This window comes from Carassius carassius, chromosome 34, assembly GCF_963082965.1.
Source record: "Carassius carassius chromosome 34, fCarCar2.1, whole genome shotgun sequence".
NCBI lineage: Eukaryota > Metazoa > Chordata > Actinopteri > Cypriniformes > Cyprinidae > Carassius > Carassius carassius.
Window position 1 is genome coordinate 6,912,608 of NC_081788.1, and position 25,702 is coordinate 6,938,309.

General features: G+C 40.8%; 1 pseudogene; it reads right to left on the minus strand.

Annotated features, from left to right (window-relative positions):
- Positions 1–936: 936 nt before the first annotated feature.
- Positions 937–25,702, minus strand: LOC132115395 (fibroblast growth factor receptor 1-A-like; annotated as a pseudogene).

The following is a 25,702-nucleotide window of genomic DNA, read 5'->3' on the forward strand; positions in this document are numbered from 1 at the left end:
AATTTCTAATAATATTACCAAGGGGCAACATGTATACTGAAAATAGCAGAGGACCTAAGAAAGATCCTTGTGGCGCTCCATAATTGAGATGAAACCCCATTTAACCCCATGAAACCCCAACTGAACAAAATTATAAACGCAACACTTTTGTTTTGTCCCCATTTTTCATGAACTGAATTCAAAGATCTAAGACTTTTTCTATCTAAACAAAAGGCCTATTTCTAAAAAAAAAAATACATCAACAGAAGATTTGAAATGGGTCTGTGTGACGAGTAGGGTGGGACAGGGGCCATGGTAATGGAGCAAGGTTGGTGGAGTGAATGATAATGAGCAACACCTGTGCCACTCACCACTCTTGAGTTGGAAAGATAAAAGAAGGAATGACAAGAGAGGACCAGGCCTGGACTTTATTTTGTGTGGCAGTCATCTGTAAGGGGCTGTCATGCTATTTTCAGTTTTTGTGTTTATCTTATTATTAAACTCATGTTGAAATGTTTGCCCGTTCCCACTTCCTTCTTCCCCCGAACTAGAAACTGTATTACATTGGTACCAAAAACCCAGGAGGAAGGAGGGACATGCTGTCACAGAGCTTTTGCCACTGTGGGGAATCCGCGGTGTCATCGAGCATGGTGGAGCAGTCTCAAGGACACTCAAGGGGTTGTGGAGGGACAGTTGCCATCCGTGAGGGAGCAGAGGAGTCGCTGCCATTCGCCTGAGGCTAGAGCCTGCTGCCATCCACCATGATGGGTAGGAACAGGGTTGCCCCGACTGCCCCCGACTGCCCCGAACTCGGAGGAGCTGTCGCCATCCACAGGGTTGCAGAGGAGTGAAATAATAAAACGAAATGATAGAAAAAAGAGACACCACTCCAACTCACTGTCTGTATATTTTATTGGAACATTGAGTTTAAAAGTGACACACACACACACACACGTGTTGGGTTTCCATGTTTTATGGGGATATTTTATAGGTGTACTGGATTTATACTGTACAAATGGTATTTTCTATAAGCCTAAACCATCCGTCACTGACAATGTTTTCCTATTTTAGATTAAAAAATACAAATAAAAACTTGAATTGTCTCCTTTCCTCATGTTGCCCAACATGTCCCCACAAGGGTTTTAGATATTGCCATCTTTAAGGGGATATTTTGTCCCGATAATGTAGGGCAAGGGTCCTGGTCCTGGAAACTGAAACTGTAGGTAGGTAGATCTCCAGGACCAGGCTTGGGCACCCCTGATGTAGGGTATACCTGAACCACACACACACACACATTTATACTTTTCAGAATGTATTTAAAAAACTAATAATACAAATATAAAACAACTTTCACTACAGTCTTTCATAGAAAACATTTCACTTCTCATCACAACCTACATTAACATTTTGTAAATGAAGAAATAACAGCATGTTGTATTTTAATTATGTCAGAATTTGTGGAAGGTGAAAATGTGGACTCGTGCAGAGAAAATTGCGAGCTTTATTTGGCTCAAAATACAAGCAAACAAACAACACTACCATGACTAGGAAAAACATGCAGACCAGGGCAGATGGCAGAACAGAAGTCAGGCGTCAGACGGCTGGAGCTTGACTGGAGGATGATGCTGAAATATTGACAGGAACCTGGCAGTTAGCTCATATTACCATTTTACAGGCGCTGAACATTAGTGTATAGCGTATGAGGAATAACCACACACACACACACACACATATAGATAGATGGTTGTATTAAACCATAACTTTCATACAGTTCTTCAAACATAATAGCTTGTGCCTTCCATAAAATCAAACTAGCATACAACATATTTTTGATTTTATGAAAACCACCAGTCATGTGACCAATTCAGCTTACAGTAGAGTCAGACTGAAAGAATAAATTCAACAAAAATGTACCATGAGAAACAAAGATACCTTTATAGACAGTCAACCATGCAGAGTGATGGGAGTATCCCTTAGAGTTCCCAGCCAAGCAGGTGTACTCTCCAGCATCCTCTAAAGACACATTTCTGATCTGCAGTACCTCCATCTCCTTATCCATGGTGTTGATGCCTGTAGTCTATAGAGAAAAGAACCACAGAATAAGGCCGGGCAGCTCTGGGAAAACCTACCAGAAGAAAAAAAGAACATTTCTGGATAATGATTTTAGAACACAGTCTCCCTGTTAGGCCCCTGCCTTTACTGCTCTTATGAAATAGATCATGAGAGTCTGCCAAGAATGTAATATTTACATATCAGAGTGAAGGATTTCCAGTGTTTTACAGTAACTGTAACTTATGCATTTTGATGTTTTCTGAGCTACATAAGTGCAAAAGTAAATATATAATGCACATTTGTACCTGGCTTTGTATTTATGTGCATGTCATTTTACACATGTGTAGCTATTGTTCTGCAACTTTGAATTCAAAACAAGTTTGATTATTGTTTAAGATTGTAAATCGAAACAGAGCTGTAAGGGTAAATTTCAACTAAGCACATATTCATTGTTCAAATCTAAGTTAAAGCTCAAGTTTATATAAATTTAATTTTTTTATTTAAGAAAATGACCGATAGTGTAGGATTATCCTTGAACCCAACACCGCATTCCACAGTTCAGAACGATTCGCCATCGAACCATTAGTGCATCATAAAACACAGTCATGGTGCCAAGATGGCTAAAGGAGATGTGTGAAGAGTGGGGCGGGGCCGAGGGATGTGGGAACACGATTGAGGCCGGAGGAGTGATTGTGAAATCAGCGACACCTGCGACCCACTGCCGGTCTCGAGTCCCACACAGGAGATGGAAGGATATAAAACTGGAGCGACGACAGTGAAGGACGAGAGAGGACCAGGCCTGGGTTTTATTTTAGGTTTTGGTTTTATTTTGTGCGCATTAGTCGTCCGTGAGGGGCTGGTGCGCTGTTTTGTGATTATTAAAGTTTTATTTGATTGTCCGCCGGTTCCCGCCTCCTTCTTGCCGATGACTAGGAAGTTTTATCATTACAGTGGTGCCGAAGCCCGGGAGAAGGAGGGACGCGCTGCTGAAGATCCCTCGCCGCTGTGGTGAATCCGCGGTGCCATCGAGCAGGCAAGGAGGGTGCCGCCATGGACGCTTGAGGCGGTGGGCTGGAGTGAGTTGCCGGGGACGGGCGAGCTCGCTGCCGGCCGCCCACGATATGTAGGGGCGGCTGCCGTCCGTGAGGGAGCGGAGGAGTAGGCGCCGTTCGCCAGAGAGCCGGAGCCTGCTGCTTTCCGCCTGAACGGGGAGGAGCAGGGAACGGGGGACTCCTGCTGGCTGCCCAAAACCGGAGGAGCCGTCGCCGTCCACCGGGCGGCAGAGGAGTGTCGTGCCACCGCCAGGCACCGCGGAGGAGATCACCCAGCTGGTGGAGGGCCGAGCAGCAGTGCGTCGGGGAACCAGAGTTTTTTTTTTTTTTTTTTTCTCCCTTCTCTCGTCTCTGTGGCTCCTCCTTCCATCTCCTTTTCTCTCACCTCGTCTGTCCTACCCCCAGGTTCCCGCAGGTCCCCGTGAGCGGTCCCCCCCGGAGGGAGGGGGTGGGGGGGGAGTAGAGCGCTGTCTCAGGAGTACCCCGCGGCCTGCGAGGGTCGATGGGGGTATGTGACGAGTGGGGCGGGGCCGAGGGACAAGGGAGCGAGGCCGGTGGAGTGATTGGAGATGAGCTACACCTGTTCGACCCGCCGGTCCCGAGGCCCACGGAGGAGATGGAAGGATATAAAACTGGAGCGACGACAGTGAAGGACGAGAGAGGACCAGGCATGGGCGTTATTTTAGGTTTTGGTTTTATTTTGTGCGCATCAGTCGTCCGTGAGGGGCTGGTGCACTGTTTTGTGTTTATTTGGAATTATTAAAGCTTCGTTTGATTGTCCGCCGGTTCCCACCTCCTTCTTCCGGATGAATATGAAGGTTTTTATCATTACAAGATGTCACCCCCTCCTTTCCCTTCTGTGCCTGTCTATTCTCATACCAGCGATGCCAGGACAGCAGGAAAAGATTTATCTTTGTTCCCCAAACTTAAGACCAAATGGCCAAGAAACCCTGTGGTGACCCCAATGCATAAATCCCCAGCCTTATCAGAAGAGGAAGGATGCTAAAGCATTCCTTTGGCCCTGGATCACCAAAAACCTTTAACCAGGGAACATATTTCTGCAGCTGTAAATTCCAGAGACTTTGTCTCCCAATAGACTGAAATTTAACCCACTTGTTGTTTAATACCACAAGTCTCTCAACAACGGTCTCAAAATTGCTTCCAATAAGCTGAATTGATTACCAGGTTTTTACCTCACATATATTTTAAGTATCATGTATGTTATATATAACCTGTGGAATTATTTCTGTGTGTTTAACTTCCATTACAGCCTATTCGTAGGGTTTTCTACCTCAGTTATAGGAACTAATCACCAGAAGTTGCCTCATACATGTGTATTATCTGTATTATGCATGCTTTATATTTCTCAAGTTAATTTTGTGTTAAACACTTATCAAGGCTAAATCCTTATTTACTTCCACCTCAACTATGGGAAGTATATGTATTTTGGTACCTACTTGATGGGTAAATGATTTCTAGAATTTTGATATAAAGTAGATGTGTGTAGGATGCACCATATTTAAACTATTAAGTTTGCTTATTAAAGCGTTTCAACTAAACTCTCAGGAGTTTGGACACACGCGATCACGTTGACATTACGCTAACTACATGCAAGAACCGGAAAACGGGGCGTAGGTCCCGCCCAAGACAATATCTGATTGGCTGTCGCACTAAGAAGGACGGGTCAGATGGACATGTTTATGGCCCTGTCCACACGGACACGGGTATTTTTATAACCGTGACTTTTTTTATGCCGTTCGGCCTTTCGTCCACACGAAAACGCAGTTTCAGGGCACCGAAACCGAACATTTTTGAAAACTACGGCCAGGGTGAGCATTTTCAGAAACGCCGGTTGCAGTGTTGTCGTGTGGACAGTATAACCAGGGTTTTTGCCTTGCGAAGTCAGAGTGTGCGCCGTTATACGCTGTGTTTGACGTCAGATTGTGCGCTGCTGACTGCTTCTGATTGGCCAAGGTGACTTTACAATTTGGGTTATATCGCCGCCTGCTGGTGTGGCATGCTCTTGACAGCGCTTGATAGCATGTTTTGGTGTTTCATGTGGACGGGATTTTTTTTTTAAACGCAGGAGGAAAATCTCCGGTTATAAAAATACCCGTGTCCATGTGGACTAGGCCTATAACCCAATGACAGGCTTTTTAACTTGCTTTTTGCCTTGCTTTTTTTCCCTGCTTGCAGTGACTTGGGCTCTTGCCTATGTTTTGTGCTGACCTTTCCATCGTCCAGAAGAGCTCCATCGTGTACTCTTAAAACCACCAAGAGCTCACTCAAAACTCATTAACTCTTCCGTAAGATCCTTCGCTGAACTTCGTTAAAGAAAGAGTCACTCCAGACAAAACTCTGTTGCATAGCAACCCGCTATCCAGGAAGTCTCGCGAACGAAGCGCCACCCGGCAAAGCCAACCAACCACTCACCATCAAGTGCTGTCCCTCAGAACGTGTCATCGACCGACTGCCAGCCAATCAGCGCCAGAGATTCCCTCTCCAGCAACTTCGGTATAGAAGGGAACGCATCCAAAGCCACAAAGGAGCATCCAAACGCAAGTACACAATATCTCCTAATTCTGGCTGGACTGATGCAAATCGTATTAAGAAAACGAACTAAGATTAAAGTGATAGTAGATTGATTCTCTCGGTTTGCGGTCAATAAATAGTGTCTAACGCTAGACACTTGGGACTCCATTCACCCTCCGTTAATAACATCACTTTTCTCTGTGACTGTTTGAATGAATGTTGGTGTGTTTTCGTTAGTTTAGTTTGTGTGTATTAGAGTAGTTCAATAAAGTCTTGTTTGATTTTACATACCAGTGTCTTGGCAGTGTGCTTACAAGTTACTGCCTTAAACTGTAGATTCTGTTACCTTGCTCATAATCAGTTATCATAATTTCATGATATTATTACCGAAGGCTACGGGATAATACTTTGTTCAGAATTGATAAAATACCCTAACCTCAACTTATCGGTGGATAAATAGTTGATAAAGTGTTAAATATTAATTCTGAATAATCTGCATACTAATTTGGTTCTTATTCACTGTAATTCAGTCCCCTTTGAGTTATATTGATCTTAATTCCCTTATTAATCTTACAATAGTTTCACTGGACAAGACCCTTATTCCTCGGCTGGGATCTTGCAGAGCCCTTTGAAGCTTCACTGAAACTGCTAATTTGGACCACCATTGAAGTCCATTATATTAAGAAAAATCCTGGAGTGTTTTCTTTAAAAATCTCAACTTCTTTGCAGCTGATGAAAGAAAGACATGAACATCTTGGATAATATGGGGGTGAGTAAATTATCAGTAACTTTTTATTCTTGAAGTGAACTAATCCTTTAATGTATTTGTATACACTTACAGTGGATGTCTATGGGTAAATTGACAGCAAGTTTACTTGTTCATTTTTACAAACAGGAGGACTATGAAATATTGGACAATTCTGAGCTGTCACAACATTATTTTGTCAAGACAAATAAAATGATTTTCACTGTGATTGGCAAACAACCTTGAAACACACATAGGCCAATCTCAGACTGGTTAAAGAGGTTTTACCTTCAAGATCCGAACATATGGCAGTCCATCAGGGCCAAATCTACTTCCGTTGACCATGATGTGCTTCAGCCACTGGATGTGATGCCGATGATCGTTGAGGACTTTACAGACAAACTCCACATCACTCCCCTCCACTACTGCAACCCAGCCTGAAGAATTGACTTTTGTGGTGAACGCTCTGAATAAAACACACACAGAAAATTTTTATAGGTACATTACTTAGAAATTACCCCAGTTAACAAAAAACGAATATAGGAATATAGAATATAGGCAGGTGTAGTTGCCTTTGTCTGATGGTACCACCGACTCCATTATGATGGTCCACATGTGCTTTCGAATCTATAGAGATATACACATATCTAATAAGAAATATTAATTACTTAATACATATCAGGAAACACAATCAATGCCATGTGGGCATAAAATATATATATATATGTATATACAGTATATATGTGTGCTTGTGTGTGTGTGTGTGTGTGTGTGTGTGTGTGTGTGTGTGTGTGTGTGTGTGTGTGTGTGTGTGTGTGTGTGTGTGTAAAATTACACCGCAATGTACAAAACTAGGAAGAAGGGATTCTGAGTCAGAACGTATTGATACATAGAATACAAATATCTAAAGCAATAAAGACAAAAACAATGCACTACATTTTTGCGTTATAGCTTTGAAACACTCAGTTTCTCAAGAATTAGTTTTTTCAAAAGTTAATGCTTGGGTTTGCATAATGCTGAACACATTATCTCCCTTTATTATTTGCATAGTTATACATTTGATATAAATATGTATGATGGTATATAAAAATAAATAAAAGAAGTACTGAAAAGTTTTGGACAACTGGATGCTAATTGATTTATTTCTTTATGTGCTGTATATAAATACAAATGGATATATATCACAATATATATTTTCCTCAAAATTGAGTACACATATAGACATGTTCCCATTTTAATGTTAATATAAATATGAATATATATCTAACCTTCTGAAATGCCCAGTTCATGATTCCCTCGACACTCCGCCTTAAAGCGATATTGGCTGATGTAATCAAAGAGGCATGCTCTGAACAACTTCTGTCTGTTCAGATGGTGTTTTGGTGCAAATCATTTGCAAACTTCAGAATGAGCTGTGATCAGTGTAATATGTAAGGGCTTATGTAGGCTAGAGACATTATTTGTCACAAAGTGCTATTGCTGTTTATGCATTAGTGAATCAAGCCAGTGAGTGACTAAACGATCAACTTCAAACTGTTTCTGTTAGTAGTGTGAAAATAATCTGTTATCCATATTGTGATTATTTTATATACAGAAATCGATCAAATATTATCCTCTTTATAACTGCTTAAGCACTTAAGGTCAGTGCAAGTCTTATCAGTGTTTTAATTTCTGCAATTCTGTCAAAACTCCTGTTATAATCATTGACACATTTTACACTGTTCAACGAGTCTCTTATTTATATCATGTTTTAACTGTGTTCTGATGAATGAATTGCTGAGCCTGCATAAATTGTGCGGCACTAAGCAAATCATTGTGAGCTTAGTAGACATAACTGTGTCCAGCTACAGTGCAGTGCTACAACCTTTAATACAACAGGTGTAGTTCTAAATATAATATATAAGATCAGCACTTTTCATGATTAGTTAATCATGACAGCTGTCATAGAATAAGTTTTCCAAAGAGCTCCATGTGTAATGCTCATATTATATGCAAAGATGTTAGCCAATCATAACAGTGGGTGTTTACTTTGAAGTCTCACAACAGACACGCCCCTTCCAACTTAACATTATGATCATAGGGCTAAATTCAAGGTAGGAAGTTACCATTTAAAATGCGTTTGATTTTTTTTTATTATTATAAGTGCACCTCAGGAAACATTATTGCATTTAAAAAATACCTTTCATGACCCCTTTAAGCAACAAATCCCCATCAGGTCACTTTGGAAAGAGACATGGAGAACAGTGCGTTTCATGGTGGAGAGAAGGAAAGATCCATATTCATATCCACTTATAAAAAAAAAAGTGTGAAAAAAAAAGTGATATATATAAGAGGCCTTATACAGAGGCCTTATACAGGCCTCTATATATATAATATATAAGATATATATATATATAATATATATATATATATATATATATATATAAGAGGCCTTATACAGGCCTCTTCTCAAGCCAAAAGCTCTATGAACTTCAAAACTTAAGAAATTCAGAAAAGCATAAAAGACCTCTAATGTGCAGCTGAATTATGATGCCGGTGACTTGTGCATATTTATGACAGTGTTGTGGCAGGGGGGGCGTGGTTTAGCGAAGTCTGCAGCGGGAGAGAGAATCAGGAGACGAGCGGTAAGTGAGTGGTTTGGGCAAAAATTATATATCATCGCCTCCCTCGCGGTCCTTCACCGCGAACAACACCAGGCCCTGCTGGATCTGAGGATCTGCGGGTTGCCCCGGGAGCAGTGGCCGGTGCGCCTCATTCCCCTGCTCTCCGGAGAGGCCCAGGTGGCCGCCCAACAACTTCCGGTGGCGAACCTCCTGGTCTTCGACGACCAAAAGAGGGCCGTCATCCAGCGGGTCGGCCGGTCGCCCGAGCAACATCGCCAGCGTTTCCGGTCCCTGGACTTGGGCGAAGCCGGTCGGCCCTTCGCGATGGCCCAACAGCTCCGGGACTCCTGCCGCAAGTGGCTACTAGCCGAGGGAAGCGACGTGGAGCATGTCGTCGACCTGGTGGTGCTGGAGCAGTTCATCGCTCGGCTTCCCAAAAAGACGGCCGAGTGGGCCTGGCGGAGGACCACATGGTGGCGTGCCCAGGGGTCGGCGAACCCCTGCCCTCTAACTCTCTCTCTCCTTCTCTCTCTTCCCCCTCTCTCTCTCGCCCTGTCCCTCTCCCTAGGTCCCGTCCAGCCCAGGGGGCGGGGCGGGTTTGACCAAGGGCACTTCGCGAGTTCAAGGCTCCCGCTTGTGCCTGCCGGAGGGGACAGTGCTTCCGTTTCTCCGCTCTCTCCGCTCCAATTCTCCAATTCACTCCCTGCCACTGGGGCGGCGGATAGGTCTGGCCTGTTGGCGTTGCGGGGACCCGGAGCATTTCGTGGACAGGTGTCCAGTGATGGAGGTGGGGATGATGATCCGGGTCCCGGACGTCCCACAGGTCACCCCCGGTCAGGCTGGCGAGTACCAAATACCTGTGAGTATCAAGGGGGGTACATATCCGGTGGTGCGCGTCTTGTCCGGAATGTCAGTTGGTGAACCCACCGGCCGCCCCAAAAGCGCCTTTGCGCCCTCTTCCCTTAATGCAGGTCCCTCCCTCCGCAAAATTTCCGCTAAAAGTGTTGCGGATGCCGTGTTTCGGATCCTGCGGCCCCATGCTGCATATGCGGCTGCCTACCTGGATGATATCATTATATTTAGTAATGATTGGCAGCGGCATATGCAGCATCTGAGGGCTGTCCTAAGGTCGCTGAGGGGAGCGGGGCTCACGGCCAACCCAAAGAAGTGTGCGATTGGGCGTGTGGAAGTAAGGTATCTGGGCTTCCACTTGGGGGTTGTTTCACTCTCCTAATTTTCTCTCCCTTTTCTGTTGCAGACAGACGCGTCAGACAGGGGGCTGGGGGCAGTCCTGTCCCAGGAGATAGAGGGGGAGGAATGGCCGGTGCTGCACATTAGCCGGAAGCTCTCGAAGAGAGAGGCTTAGTACAGCACCATAGAGAAAGAGTGCCTTGCCATCAGATGGGCCGTCCCCACCCTCCGCTATTATCTCCTGGGACGCGAGTTCACCCTCTGTTCGGACCACGCTCCGCTGCAGTGGCTCCACCGCATGAAGGATACCAACGCGCGGATCACTCGTTGGTATCTAGCTCTTCAGCCTTTTAAGTTCAAGGTGGTCCACAGGCCGGGTGTTCAGATGGCGGTGGCCGACTTCCTCTCCAGAAATGGGGGGGGGGGGTCGGGCGGTGGGGGTATGTGACAGGGGGGGCGTGGTTTAGCGAAGTCTGCAGCGGGAGAGAGAATCAGGAGACGAGCGGTAAGTGAGTGGTTTGGACAAAAATTATCATCACCTGTTTCTTGTTCCAGTAATTGGCGTGGAGAGAGTATAAAATGCCAGGAGAGACGGAAGCAAGCGAGAGAGAGATGGACTGCTGACCCGAGCCGGAAACGGAAACCGGAAGGAGTAAACCGAAAGTGTTACACGACCATGTCTGAATAAAAGTCACCGTTTGGGTGTTTGTAAACTTTAGTTATTTTCGTTATTAATAAACCTGTCAGCAGTCCAGCCGACCCCTTTGTCCTCTTCCTTTCCTCCCACGAACTTTGCTACAAGTGTCCATGCTGCTTTTTTTCCAAAGAACAAAGCAACCATAGACGAATATACAAAAAGGAGGAAAAAAGTACTACAGAAGTGGTCCATACAACTTAGTGTAGCATTTCAGTGCTGTGTCTGCAGTCACATCAAGTTGCCCTCACCTTATAGCCTCCTATTCTCTGTTCTTTCTTAAACTCTTTGTCGTTCTTGAGCCACTTCAGTGTTGGTGTAGGGTTACCATTGGCCTGGCAACGGAACTTGACGGTTTTGCTGGCAGGAACAGTGTAGAGCTTCTTCTCCATCTTATCAGGCTGAGCCCAGACGGGCGCCATTGCTGAACAACGGACAGAAAGTACATAAAATAAGATGACAAAAATGTAAGTGGTCATTTGAAACTGGTCAAAATGAAACTATGATGTGTACAATACTGGGATGGACTGAAACATTTGGTGTTCTTTTTTTCTATTTATTTGTTGGAAGTCACTTCTTTAGTTTATGCATGTTTGTGCTTGGTTGTCTTCAGTTAAAACAGTTGTTTCTCAATGGATCTTAGACTTTTAACTTCCTCATTGTAAAACTATGACTTAGAACATTACTCCAAAACAACACAAGAGTACATTCCACAGACAAATGTGACTGCAGATCAAACGTGCGTGAGATTTGAGTGTTGGTTGCAAGTTTTGCTCCATCTGATTGTTTTGATGCCCTTGGGAATCCAAGACTAATAAAGAAATTAAGAATTTCAGTCTAATGAACAAAAGTTCATCATGTATCACAAGATGTCTGTGCCTTATTAGACAAAATGTGCACCATTTTCTTTTATAATTCCTGCTTTAAAGGAAAATCCTAGCAATTTCTTGAAGAACTCATAATGTTATTGATATTTGCAGCTCTTTGAGTCAGAGTTTGGAGAACACAGAGTTTGACTAAGAGAGGAGGGCGACTCACGAAGCAGTTTCTGGTCACTTGATAGCTTGGTGTCCTCTGAGGAAGACTCATCTTCTTCATTGTCTTTTGAGGAAGCCAATCCATCTGATCGAGAACAAAAATTTTGGTTAAAATGTTGTTGTTGTGAAGAATATGAAAATCAACCCAAATCATAATTTCTCACCTGTAACGTTGATATTGAAGTAATCTGTATGGTTGCTGTTGGGTCCCTGAGCAAAGCAAGCATACAGACCAGAGTCGGCCGGCTCTACTGTCTCAATCTCCATCTGATGGTTGCACAGGCGGGTGTGCTCTCCGTCAACCAGGGGAACATGGTCCTTAGTCCAGGTCACTTCCTGTATCTCCTCTATAGCTTTACAGCTCAGCTCCAGTTTGTCCCCCGGATATAAAGTGTACGGCGTTGGCTCGACCAGGGCTAACGCTAAGAACATGGTGCAAGAAGTTAGTTATTTATCAAGGCTATTAAAATTCAGGCAACATAATTAACCAATTAAAATAATTAATTGCACTAAATTGTCCTAGATAAGCAAACAAATTAAAATTATTTTGATATATTCCCTGATAAAGTGTTTTCAGTCTCGTTTGCACACTTGCTCTGCATTAGATGTTTTATTTGAACCATTACTAAATCAAGGAAATTGTAAGAAAGCACTCCTTCAATCAAAGGGTTAGTTCACCCAAATAGCAAAATTATGTCATTAATGCATCACCCTCATGTTGTTCCAAACCCGTGAGAGCTCCGTTCATCTTCGGGACACAGTTTAAGATATTTTAGATTTAGTCCGAGAGCTCTCAGTACCTCCATTGAAACTGTGTGTACGGTATACTGTCCATGTCCAGAAAGGTAAGAAAAACATCATCAAAGTAGTCCATGTGACATCCGAGGGTCAGTTAGAATTTTTTGACTAAATCTAAAATATCTTAAACTGTGTTCCAAAAATAAACGGAGGTCTTACGGGTTTGGAACGACATGAGGGTGAGTTATTAATTACATAATTTTGCTATTTGGGTGAACTAACCCTTTAACTCATCTTCAACTGAGATATAATACAACAAAAGTACTTAAAAAAAACTGACTCTCATCTTGTGTGGCTGGTCTGCCCTTGGACTGAAGAGGTTCAGTTAGGAGTACTGAGATTAGCAGCAAAACGGTCTTCATCATCATCATCATTATCATTAAAGATTATTTCTGAATCCAGACTGAGAGGAACAAGAGAGAGCAAAACAATAAAGAAGATTAATAACAACTAGTGGTTAAAAACAGCATGAAAAATCTTGTGTAATGTGACATTTATGAGTCTAAAAGAATATTCAGTTGGATATAACTCTAATCGGGACATGAATGTAACCATCTGGATTTGACTAGATTGTGAAATATGATACTACTGCCCTAGTGAAAAGAAAAATACTAAAATGTATTTGAAATACATTTATTTTGTGATAAGTATACTATAAATACATTTACATATTTTTCTGCCTTTGTACCTTTGGTATACTAACTGTTATACTTACAGACTGCTAAATTGGAACATTTACTTTTGTGCTTAATGCAATTTAATTGTGTGAAAGTAGTGCCGTGGTCCAACTAAAGATATAAGTATGTCTTATTGTGATAAAGTGGAACTAATGCATGTATACTTCAGGTACCCTTTAAATGTCTTGCATTTAAAAACTTTTATAATACAGAGTTCATACTTATTACATATGTAATCCTTATTAATAGTGATATTTACACATTTTATATTAATTATATTAATACACATTTTGGGCATACTATTTAGAAATGTGCATTGTTCAATAAAGAAATACTCCAAATAAAGTTAAATTATAATTTTATATTGCTAAGTCTTAAGTGATATGACAATAAATATTTTAATTGTTTTTAAGTATACTTAATATGAAATAAATGTATTTTAAATAATGCATAAATTTCCTCTAACATTTGGGGGGGGGGGGGGGGGGGGGTTATATAAACATAAAATTTCTCAAGAGCAATTTTCAAGAGGATACAAATAGTCCAACAAAAATTGTACTCGTAAGGATATACACAGAGGAAAGCCGTGCTACTATCCGTGCAGCAGGAGACCGTGCCACATTAGATGACTTCAAGCTGTTGTGGTCACATGAGACAGCGCTTTTGTCTGTTGTAAAGGCTATATCTCAAGTATAGGTCTCTGCAGGAAAGTAATGGGAGTTACCAGATTAGGGTGTTTTTACACCACGATACCTGATTGGCTGACGTCATAGTGATTATAGGTTTAGGGGTGGGGTTGGGTAAGGGGGGTCATTTTGATTGCATGATTTAGAAACAGCCAGCAGTTTGAAAACTGATTTTAGCACCCGGAATGCGATTTTTACCGGGGGACCCTTCGAAACACTGTTAGTTTGGGCTAGTTTTGTTGTGAACACCTGGCAACCCTTTCCGTCAAGCAGGTAACATTATTATTGCTAACAAAGTGGACTCATCGAAAAATACATTGGCATCATGTAATAATTGAGTTCCTCAATTATTGGTGTGTGTGTGTGTGTGTAGGTGATGTAAAAGGGCAAAGCAGGCCTTTGGACTGTGCGGGACTGTTTTCTTAAACCTGCAACCGCCCGCTTCCGCTGAATGTATGACCAGGTCCGCCTGCTCCCACAACCTGTGTGTTCCACTCCCGCCCGCACCCGTGGACTTCTATCTCAGAGATTGTGAAAAATTTACACACATAGGTACTCAGACTGAATTCGTTTAAGTTAACATCCAGAATAACAGATTTTAAACATGATTGCTTTTAAGTAACCGATGCTAATAAGCACCACACATCACAAAACATTAACCGTTAAAACGCACGGTTTAAACGGCGGCACCTCTGTTTTTAAACGCAGGCTAGGCCTACTGCATACATGCATTAAACGATTAACTAGGAAATAACTTTACCATTAAATAAATAAACACAGAGAACTTTGAAAATATATAATTTAATATTTAAATTACATTAAACTTTAATCTAGATATAATTTAAACAGAATAAATACAAAACAAACATACATATATATAATAGCTTGCTTAACAGGCTATTGCAAAAAAGAAAATCAATAATACTAAATATATATACAAACCTGATTCCAAAGTTGGGACACTGTACAAATTGTGAGTAAAAAAGGAATGGAATAATTTACAAATCTCATAAACATATATTTTATTCACAATAGAATATAGATAACATATCAAATGTTGAAAGTGAGACATTTTGAAATGTCATGCCAAATATTGGCTCATTTTGGATTTCATGAGAGCTACACATTCCAAAAAAGTTTGTGACAGGTAGCAATAAGAGACTGGAAAAGTTAAATGTACATATAAGGAACAGCTGGAGGACCGGTTTGCTACTTATTAGGCTAATTGGCAACATGATTGGGTAAAAAGGAGCCTCTCAGAGTGGCAGTATCTCTCAGAAGTCAAGATGGGCAGAGGATCGCCAATTCCCCCAAACAGGGTGCACCCGACCAAGAGAAGGAGGCAACTTGAGTCGTATCAAAACCGGATTAAGGACCTTGGTGATCTTTGTCGTCGTGGCAGGGGTATCCAATACCTGGTGGACAGGGAGGAATACAGTCTGGAGGAGAGGAGTTGGGTTTCAGCTAAGGATATTCTGGATCGGTCGCGGATCGATGACTTCCGCCAGAGACATGGTAAGCCCCTCTCTTAAGTCGCCAGGTGGTACTCCTTGGTGGAGGGAGTACTGTCACGATCTCGATGGGGTCTGAGGCTTTTTGTTGTCCTGGAGCACATGGCTTTCTGTTTTGGTGGCTCACCAGGTAATGTGTTCTCCCTCACCTGCACCCTGTTTTGCACTGATCTTCCCTTTATCATGCTCTTGTGTTTGCTGTCTTGAGTCAGTCCATAAGCTTTGTTAGATGCTCTATTATTCTCCTTGCGAGAGATTTTATTCAGCAGAGATAATAAACATGAGTAAGTCTCTTTTTATTTATTTATATACTTGTACTAGTTTTCACATAACATGTAAATATTTTACTAGTTAGACCTTTTCCAAAGACATTTTCCAAACTATAATTCCTGACTAAATGTATAATCAAGTGAAATATTATGAAGTTTCAATAATAATATACACTACTATACAATTCAAAAGCTTGATGTAAATAATATAAATTTAACAAATAAATGTAACTGTAACAAATGTAACAAACAATGCTGTTCTTTCAATTCACCCCCCCCCCCCCCAAAAAACTGAAAAAATAATCTCCGCTCTTTTCAACATTAATAATAATAATAATTACAATTTTTTTTTTCTTTTTTGTAGAAAACAGATTGTTAAAAGGATTTCTGAAGGATTGTGTGACTGGAGTGATGATGCAAAAAAATTCAGTCTGAAAGTCAGCTTTGATTGTTCCTGATAAACTGTTTAACTGCTCCCCCAAGTGGATATTAAATTATGTTGTGGGATAATTAAATATATTCTTAATAAACTACAAACATAAAATTATATAGATTTATTTTGTCCTCACATTCTTTCTTGTAACTCTTCCCTCTCAGTGACACAGCTGACTGAGAGGCTCATTATGCAGCTCATTATGCGGCTCATTATGCAGCCCTTTGTCTTCTCAGGTGTAAATCACAATGATATTCATGATAGTTGATGCCTACTCGCATATGACTTTTACCAACAAAAAGTGAAAATTTAAATCAATATATTGTTTTCTGTAAGTGAGTAAACAATAATTCACATAATTTAGAAAGAAAAATTCTAGGCTACATGCTCCAGTTCTCAAAAGTCCCGGGAACCAATTTTCTCTATGTGTTTTATGGCCTTATTCAAGTGATTTCACATTTTTAGTTTTTCACTAACCACGCATAACATTTTTTTATCTCAAAAACACAATCATGTACATACATGCTGCTCACATATTATTATAGCCCAGTTTGTGCTGATTAAAGTGAGATTAGACTTTAGCCATTTAGATGTGTATAAGAAACTGATAAAAGCACAAATGTCAGGGCATAACAAAACTTCTCCAGGCCCCATAAATATCCTTAGACTCCAGAGGGTTAATATTCATTCACCTGCTGTTGGATCCTGGTCTTGCTTTTGACAGTTGTAGGTTGGTGGAAGGAGCACAAACTTGTAGAACTCACTGTGCAGGCTCAGACAGTGGGTATGTTAGGTAGGGGCCAATCAGAAAAGAATGATAATTTAGTAGGACAATGTCCAGTGGTGGATGTGGTGATACAAGGGGTTAAAACACCTTGTTTGATTAATACAGGTTCACAAGTGGGTATATTGGGTATATTGAGGTGGATTTAATTATATGCGCCAAAGTAATAACAAAAAGGGGAGTGCTTATTGTCAAAGACTTGAATGGGTCATCATATCCAGGATTGATTGGAATGAATGTAATTAAAGAGCATGGGAGAATTGTGATGACACAGTCTGTAGATGGTTGTTAAGGGGTAGAAAGTGAAGTACAAGTTAAGGTGTGGAACCAAATGTTTTCTGTATGCAAGGACTTATTCAACTTTGTTGATGAGTCAGGGCAGAAAAGTGCTATTTACTGGCCATAGGGAAAACAAAAAATAATACCAGCACAGTTAGAGGTAGTGATTGAGGCATGCGCACATGTTTGGCCTGATAGAAAGGATTTTGTGGGCTTGGTAGAACCGTGTCAAGATGATGTATTGCCAGGCCAGTTATTGGTAGCCTGATCATTGAATGCGGTAATAAATAGTAGAGTTATGGAATAAACCTTCCTCCGGTTTCGGTGACGGTTTTTCAGCGTTGTACATAGCGTGGCATAAGGATAGGATTCTACATGTAATACCAACAGGTGATGCAGCCCAAATTAAAGATTGTTATAATAGTATTCCACCAAAATTGTAACAAGAAGTAAGGAGACTTTTAAATAACATGCTTGAAAATTTTATTATTAAGGAGAGCTATAGTGCGTGGGCAGCACCTGTAGTGCTGGTCAGAAAGAAGGATGGCACCCTTCATTTCTGCATAGACTACAGGTGGCTGAACAGTGTTACTAATAAAGAGTGTTTTCAACATTAGATCTAGCACATGGGTATTGGCAGGTGGGGGTGCACTCAGCTGACAAAGAGAAGACCACTTTTGGGACACCAATGGGCTATATGAATTTAATCGGATGCAGATGCCTGGGGGATCAAAATGTTATTGCTCTTTTTGGATGATATCATTGTTTTTTCCTCCTTCTTTGAGGACCACATTACCCATCTAGATTTGGTTTTCAGCTGCCTGGGGGACTTTGGCCTAAAGGTCAAACTCAGTAAGTGTTCCCTTTTTCCAGAGTCAAGTTCATTATTTGGGCCATGTGATTGCAGAAGGAGGGGTGTCACCAGACCCAGAGAAATTGGGGGCAGTGGAGGCCCTTTGCAACCCCTCAAAATATTACTCAGTTGCATGCTTTTTTGGACCTAGCAGGGTATTATAGGTATTTTATAAAAGATTTTGCCAAGATTGCAGCACCGCTGAACTCTATGTTGTGGGGGACATCAAAGCGACGTACTCAACTAGCCACAGGATTTTCTTACAAGTATACTACTAGAAAACTGATATTTTTATACTTGCTACATAAAGTATACTTAAAAATATACTTGAACTTTACTAAAGTATACTTAATAAAATAAACTTGAAGTATACTTATTTTTGGTAAGGGTTGCCCTTAGAAGAGAAATGTGTGGAGGTCACACCTTCTGATTCTAACGTCAATCCTGTGAACAGTAACTGCTGTATGTACCATTGGGACTGTCTTGCAGGGCCACCAGCACCCAAACAAACGGATGGTGGAGCAACCTCCCATATGGACATTGCTGAAGAGCCATTACAGACTGCATTGAGGGAAGGTCCCTCTAGCCCACCTGTTTCACAGACTGAGTATTTGAGGGCCTGTTGCCTCTACGTTACAGGATGTGAGGTATTTGGGAATGTGTGGACACATTAGGCTTGTTTGAGATGCACTTTGCCTCGCCTGAAATGTAGGCGAGAGTGGGCGGCTGCAGTAAGGGGAGGGGTCAAAAAATACCTTTAAAGTCGGACACTTCCTGTATCGTCAGCAAGGGAGGAGATCACATTCACGTTTTTTTATCGCAGACGAAGTGGATGTAATCGAAATACAACTGTTTTGTCATCATGTGCAGATCCCGTCCATAGTATTTTTTCCAAACTATGCAAGTCAAAGCTGTTTTGTAGCAAACATTTTTCAGAATTGCTTCTCTTGTTTTAAGCCAGACCCTGACACTTCTCGAATGAAACCACACAAAGATAAGGCGTAATGGCTAAACAGTCCATTTAGATATGTATGTGTGCATGCATACTTTTAATGGATTGATTTATTAATTTACACAAACATACAATAGAATAAAGTGAAAATTACAACGAGGAAAAATTCTAATTAAAAGAAAAATAAAATAAAATAAACGCATCTCCTAATTCTTAACTTCACTAGGCGTGTTTTTTAGTTCGCATGTAAATATAAATAAATAAATGGGTAATCTAAATCTTATAATAAAGAGAAAATGTATCAGTTGACATTCTCAGCCAATGTGCATGAGGCTGTGTCGTCAGTCAGTCGTTTCCCATCATGCTTTTGATCAGCGCAGTCGGTGAAGAGCATAGACAGTAAAAGAAATGGACACAGTGACCCCATTGGATTCAACGGAGATAGGTGAAGTCAATTAAAAGCACGCACTTCCTGAGGGTCGAGCGTACAGCCCAGACTTAAACTGAGCTTGATGACGTACATGTCACGTGAGCAACCTGTAAGTCATCTAATCGCTGTGCCAAGAGAAATCTGAATCACCCACCGAATCTTGCATGCTTTGTTGAATAATTTTGACTAAGGATGGCTGAAGCGAAACAGTCGTTCCGAAGCTTTGCGAGATCCCGAAGCGCAGATGTGTCGAAACACTGATCCGAAGCGTGATTCGAAACACCCATGTCACGTGACTATGACCAAACGAAGCCTCGAAGTGTTTCACTAATTGTTTCATCAGGTGTGGTCCGCCGAATCAGCGTTTGATTGGAACGGTCGGGAACAGACCACACAATCGCACATCTGTATAAAAGTGAAATAAACGCATTTTGACCTCGTGGGTTTTTGTGAGAGGAGTTTGACTTTGAGATAGCGGATTTTTGGTGATATAGTGACATAGTGCGATTTGATTAGTTATAGGCAATTTAGACTTACATTTAAATTTACACAACACATTGACTGAGAGGCTAGAGACAGACAGAGTATACATATAGTGACACATTAATAGATACATAGATAGAAATATATATAGACAGCTAGATTAATAGATAGATACATATATAGATAGATTACAGATACATATATAAATACATATATTATAGATAGATACATATATAGATACATAGATTATAGATACATATCTAGATACATAGATCGATTCATATATAGATAGATATATAGATAGATTTGGATAGATAGATAAAATGGAAGCTCCCCAGAAGAGATGCCGTACATCTGTGGTGTGGGAGCATTTCCATTTAGAAACCCCAAATAAAGTGAGATGTGTGTATTGTGATCGGCAGCTAGCCTACTGCAACAATACATCATCCATGATGCGCCATTTGAGGAGCACTCATCCTGCCATTTTGCAGGGTGCAGAGGATGGCATTCCCCCTGTACCTAGGCCTGCTACTGACACTGCTGGGCCATCTAAGCAAGGTATGCATTGTTTGGGATATAATTATAATTGAAATATAATTACAACCTTTTGGGACACTGTTTATAAAGTTTATAAGTTATATAAAGCACTGATTATAAACACTGGAAGGTTTCCAAATAATGAACCAGTAGGCTATACTTTTAATAGATGTGCACTAATTGAAGCTGTATTTTTCCAATGTATTTGTCTGAAAGTATGTTTTGTCTTCTCTTTTAAAAGTCAGACAGAGGGAATTGGATGAGGCTCTTATAAACATGGTGGTGAAGGATCTGCAGCCCTTCACCATCGTGGACGATGAGGGATTCAGGGCATTTGTGAACAAGCTTGATCCAAGCTATGTCCTCCCATCACGGAAGGTGCTTAAAATAATGGTCAGCGAAAAGTACAACAAAGCCAAGGAGAAGACAATGGAGGACCTACAAAAGGATATGTGTTTCTCCTGTTTTGGCTCATAGGCTCACATCTGCAAGAAGGTCTGCACTCCAGATGTGGAGGTTATGAGAGTTTTAGAGCCTTGGCACTGGCTACACTGCTGGACCCAAGGTTCAAAAATGTGGCATTTGGAAATGCTGCCAAAGCCCAGGAAGCTGAAAAGCATATCACACTGGAGTGTGCTTCACTGATGCGTTCAAACACAAATCCTGGTGAGCAGTTTCAGTCTGTGTTATGTTATGTAATCTGAATCATGTCATATAATATATCCTTCATATATGCCGTCAGTTTAGGATTTGTTACTAATTGCTGTTTTCATTTTTATTCAGACCCAGAAATGTCAACATCACACCCATCATCATCATCATCACCATCACCATCAACATCAACACCAGTAGAAACACAGGACAGTTTATGGGAACTTTTTGATACTCGCATCCATCAAACCAAGATGATACACAATGCTACAGCTGATGCCACAGTGGAAGTGAAAAAATACATCAACGATGCGTATTTGCCCAGAACTCATGATCCACTAACTTACTGGAAAGAGAGAGCAGTAATCTTTCCTCATTTGTATGTCCTTGCAAAAAAATATCTTTGTATGCCAGCAACAAGTGTCCCTTGTGAGAGGATTTTTTCAAAGGCTGGAGAAATTATTTGTAAAAAAAGAAGTAGGCTAAGTCCTTCCACAGCAGATAAATTAATATTTTTGAATAAAAATCTCTAAAAAAGTGAGACATTGTGGCTTGATTTCTTTTATTAATATTCATTTTTCATGACCAAAATAACATTATGCACAGTGAGGAGCCTATAGGTTACAAGCTTCACATATTAGAACATTATAATAATAAAAAAACAACACATTTTTTTAATGGCTCGTCAAGGTTGTTTCAGATCAACACCTGCAAGTGACCACTAGGTGTCACCGTTGAGACGGGTGTCGGATTGATTCGAAGCCTCGAAACAATATGGCACATTTGGTTCAACTGTTTCATTGGTTCACGAGGCATCGATTTTGCCATCACTAATTTTGACCCGTTGCTTTTATGGACTCTGTATGGGCTTCCCCCTTGACTTCATGCCTCCATGCTTCATTAAATATGAAACCCTGCCCCCCTGGTGGAGAGCAACTGCGCTGGACTGCTCAATCCGACACAGCCGCCTCGCCGTCGTAGAGTTTTTTGGCACACGTCAGCATGACTTCTTTTTCTGTAAATTTTATTGGTAGTTTGCAATCATTGTGCATTTCCACCATCTACTGGGCTGAAGTGTGATCACACTGGGATGTCATCATTCACAAAAAAAAACAAAAAAAAAAAAACAAAGAACCTTTAATCCTATAGGACCAAAGCCCAAGCTTCAGCTGGCGCTGCGTGTTCAGCTCCTCCAGCTTCCACCCTGAGCTCCTCATCCTACAGGAGAAAAATAAATAAATAATACAAAAAATGTAATAAAAAAATAAAACTAAATTCTACTTGCTAGATGGGTTTCTTTAAGAAAAGTTATAACAGCCCTAATTCTGGACTGTGTGTTGGTTATACTCAATAAGTTTTCCATTGTTAAGTCTTTATTTACCGCTCTCTTCATATTTTCCCTTTATATTCATATTATCCAGTTCAACCAGTTCTGATGTAACAGCTTCCTTCGCCAACATGTCTGCCCTCTCGTTCCCCTCCGCACGTCCTGATTTTGCTGAGTTAGATGTGTTCCTAGGTCAACATATTTTGTTGACCCTGGAACAACATTTTACTCAAAAAATTTTAGTCTTGATCATATCCCTACACCTAAACCTAACCTTAACCATGAGTGATCCTTAAAATCAGAGGACATGATAGATGAATGACACTGATGTACAAGCACCAAACAGTGATTGTAAGCGTAAACTTCACAAAATCTATAAACTTGTTCTTCAAATCTGATTGGTTAATCACAATGTTGTTCCAGGGTCAACAAAGATGTTGTCCCAGGAACATGTCTCACTTGGTAAAATCAGGTTCTGCTTCCCATCCATTCCACTGTGTGCAGAAACCCATATAAATCCAACTCTTATGCTCTGTTGGTTTATGTTAAAAATGATTTGATTAATTTCATCTAGTAGATCCTGTCTACATGTAGACTTTCCACTCTGAATGCATGCTAGTGAGGACATTGAGTCTGAACAGATGATCACCTTATTGGGTTTTACTTCTTCCACCCATTGTAAAGCCGGGATTCAATCATTTCTGCTGTAAAAATGGCCAGATGGTCTGTTGTCCTTTTTTTAATATTAACATTATAATTTAAAATGTGGACTGCAACCCTTGTTTTCCCCTGTGTCATCATAATTTATGTCAATATATTGCTGAACAATTTGATATATCCCTGATTTAATTATGTTCTTAGCTTCCAAATCTACTCTGGGATAACAAAACATCCATGGTGGGATTGTTGGTGTGCTAACCGTTTTGCAATACGCAATGCTGTCAATTTCCATATCCTTTGCCTGCCTATTCCCATGCCACCCAAAACTGCATAATGGGCGCCCATACTCCCAGCATTCTAATAACACCTGCTTTGTGGGGTGTGTTTCTTCATGACCTTGCAGATTTGTCCAGTAAGACATGGATCGTTTTAATCGCCTTAGGTCTAAAGGCATTTCTCCCACTTCTAGTTGTAATGATGGAATAGGTGATGTCCTAAACGCACCACAACATATTCGAAGTGCCTTGGCCTGTATACTCTATCTAGTTCTTGCATTAAGGTTAGTTGTTGAGCTATAATCAAAAACAGAACGAATCAGTGCAGTTAGTATAAATCCTTTTCAGGGAACGTCAGCATGACATCAGAGCAAGGCGGACGTAACTCGGACACTTTTCTAACCGGCATGCATCTCGCGGTGCTTGCAGATTTTGCTCATCTCAAACAAGCCTATTTTGAGTAGGGGAGGTGGATGTAAGCACTTTAGACAAGGGGAGGGGTGACAGTGGTGGTACAGAGGCCCAAATAAATTTTGTCCAGTTAGGAACCTGTTGGTCTCTTTCTCTACTCCTTTTATTTAGTGTTCCATTGCTTTGCTTACTCCAGATTACAAGGAAAAGTATATTGCTGAGTGACTGCAGTCACAGACTTGTGCGTCTTTCTTCCAAGATCCGCCCATACACACTGAATGCCCCTCTGACCGAGCACCGGATGCGGGAATGCTCAAAATAAAACGTGTGAATTAAGAGGACAGGAAATCGCGCTCACATTTTTATTCGGCAACAAATGAGAATTGTTTCCAGATGTCTGACTTGCTTTGCTTTTGTCAAGTAAACCGCAGCTTTAGTTTTCTTCTCGACTTCTTGTTGACTATATTTCTACTACACACCGCCGTTCCCCACGGGCCTCCCGCCAAATGTTCTTACCGCCCAAGGTTTTTTTTTTTTCCCTCAGTTTATGGCATCTATTCCTTACATTTAAGTGATGTTAAGGAAAAATATGCTTTGTCTCCTCTGTCAGACGTCACGTCACACCTTCGGTCAAATGCACTGTATCACCTATGCATTATTCACTTCCAAAACCACCACCATAATACCTTGGCAATGTCATGAATAGGGTTTGAATTATCATGCATGCATTAGAACACTTCCCAGCAAACTCAAAACTTTTCACAACATTGTATTTTGGTTGCAACAGGCTAATGTTCCAGCACAACATTTTAGAAGCACATCACATTTGTTAAACAAAACAAAGCCAGCAAACATCTATAATTGTTGGAGTTGTATTTCAGGGCAGTTCATGAAGAAAAAGAAACAGGAGAGGTGCTGTGAAAACCTGAACAGAAGTCCCTTCCAGTTCCACCAACCAGAGACTTACCTGAATTTGGTTGTCTAATTTGTGTTCTCTTCAGAATTAGATCTATGCAGATATTACTCTGGGACAAGAACACTGGAATGTTGCTAGAAAAGACTATGTAACACAATGAATGTTAATTGCACTTTAATTAAAAATGCTAATTAATTCAACGTTTTTCACAACACAAAACATTGTGAAAACGTTGGCAAAACAACTATTTGGAGCTTAGTTTATATGTTTATAAGTTAATATGCTTATTTAAATGAATAATTAGGTCTGTGCACAACCCACATAACAGCCTATCTGAAAATAAAGTTCTGTAGCTTTAAGCGTTTTTTTTTTTTTTTTTTTTCATCCAAAATGATTTTTCCATGAAACGCTGTACCTAGGACATCTTTTGGTTCTAATTCATACAAATAAACAAATACAAATAGTAGAGAATGAAAATAATCCTAGTCACGGTGTAAGGCAATTGAGTGAACAAGAAAAGAAAACCTAAACAGAAAAGATGCGGATTACTGCAAAGAAAACATAAATCGAAAACAATATGCGGATTACTGCGTATCGTACTACTTTTTTTTTTTTTTTTTTATAAAAATGTTGCTACAAAAACTCTTTAAAGCACTTCAAAAGCACGTTAAGAGTCAGTTTACTCACATTTTCCTTGTTCTATCCTTCCAGATAGTCACTGGACTATTCTCTCTCTGTTATAAGATAAAACCTTTTGGTTTTCATGAAACCACTGGGATCTGACTCCGTTCTTCTTTCGACTCGACCGAAAATCAGTTCAATTAATGAGCGGAGGCTCGCGAGAAGATTTTATGATTCACTCCACCCTTACCAAATTCCTACCGA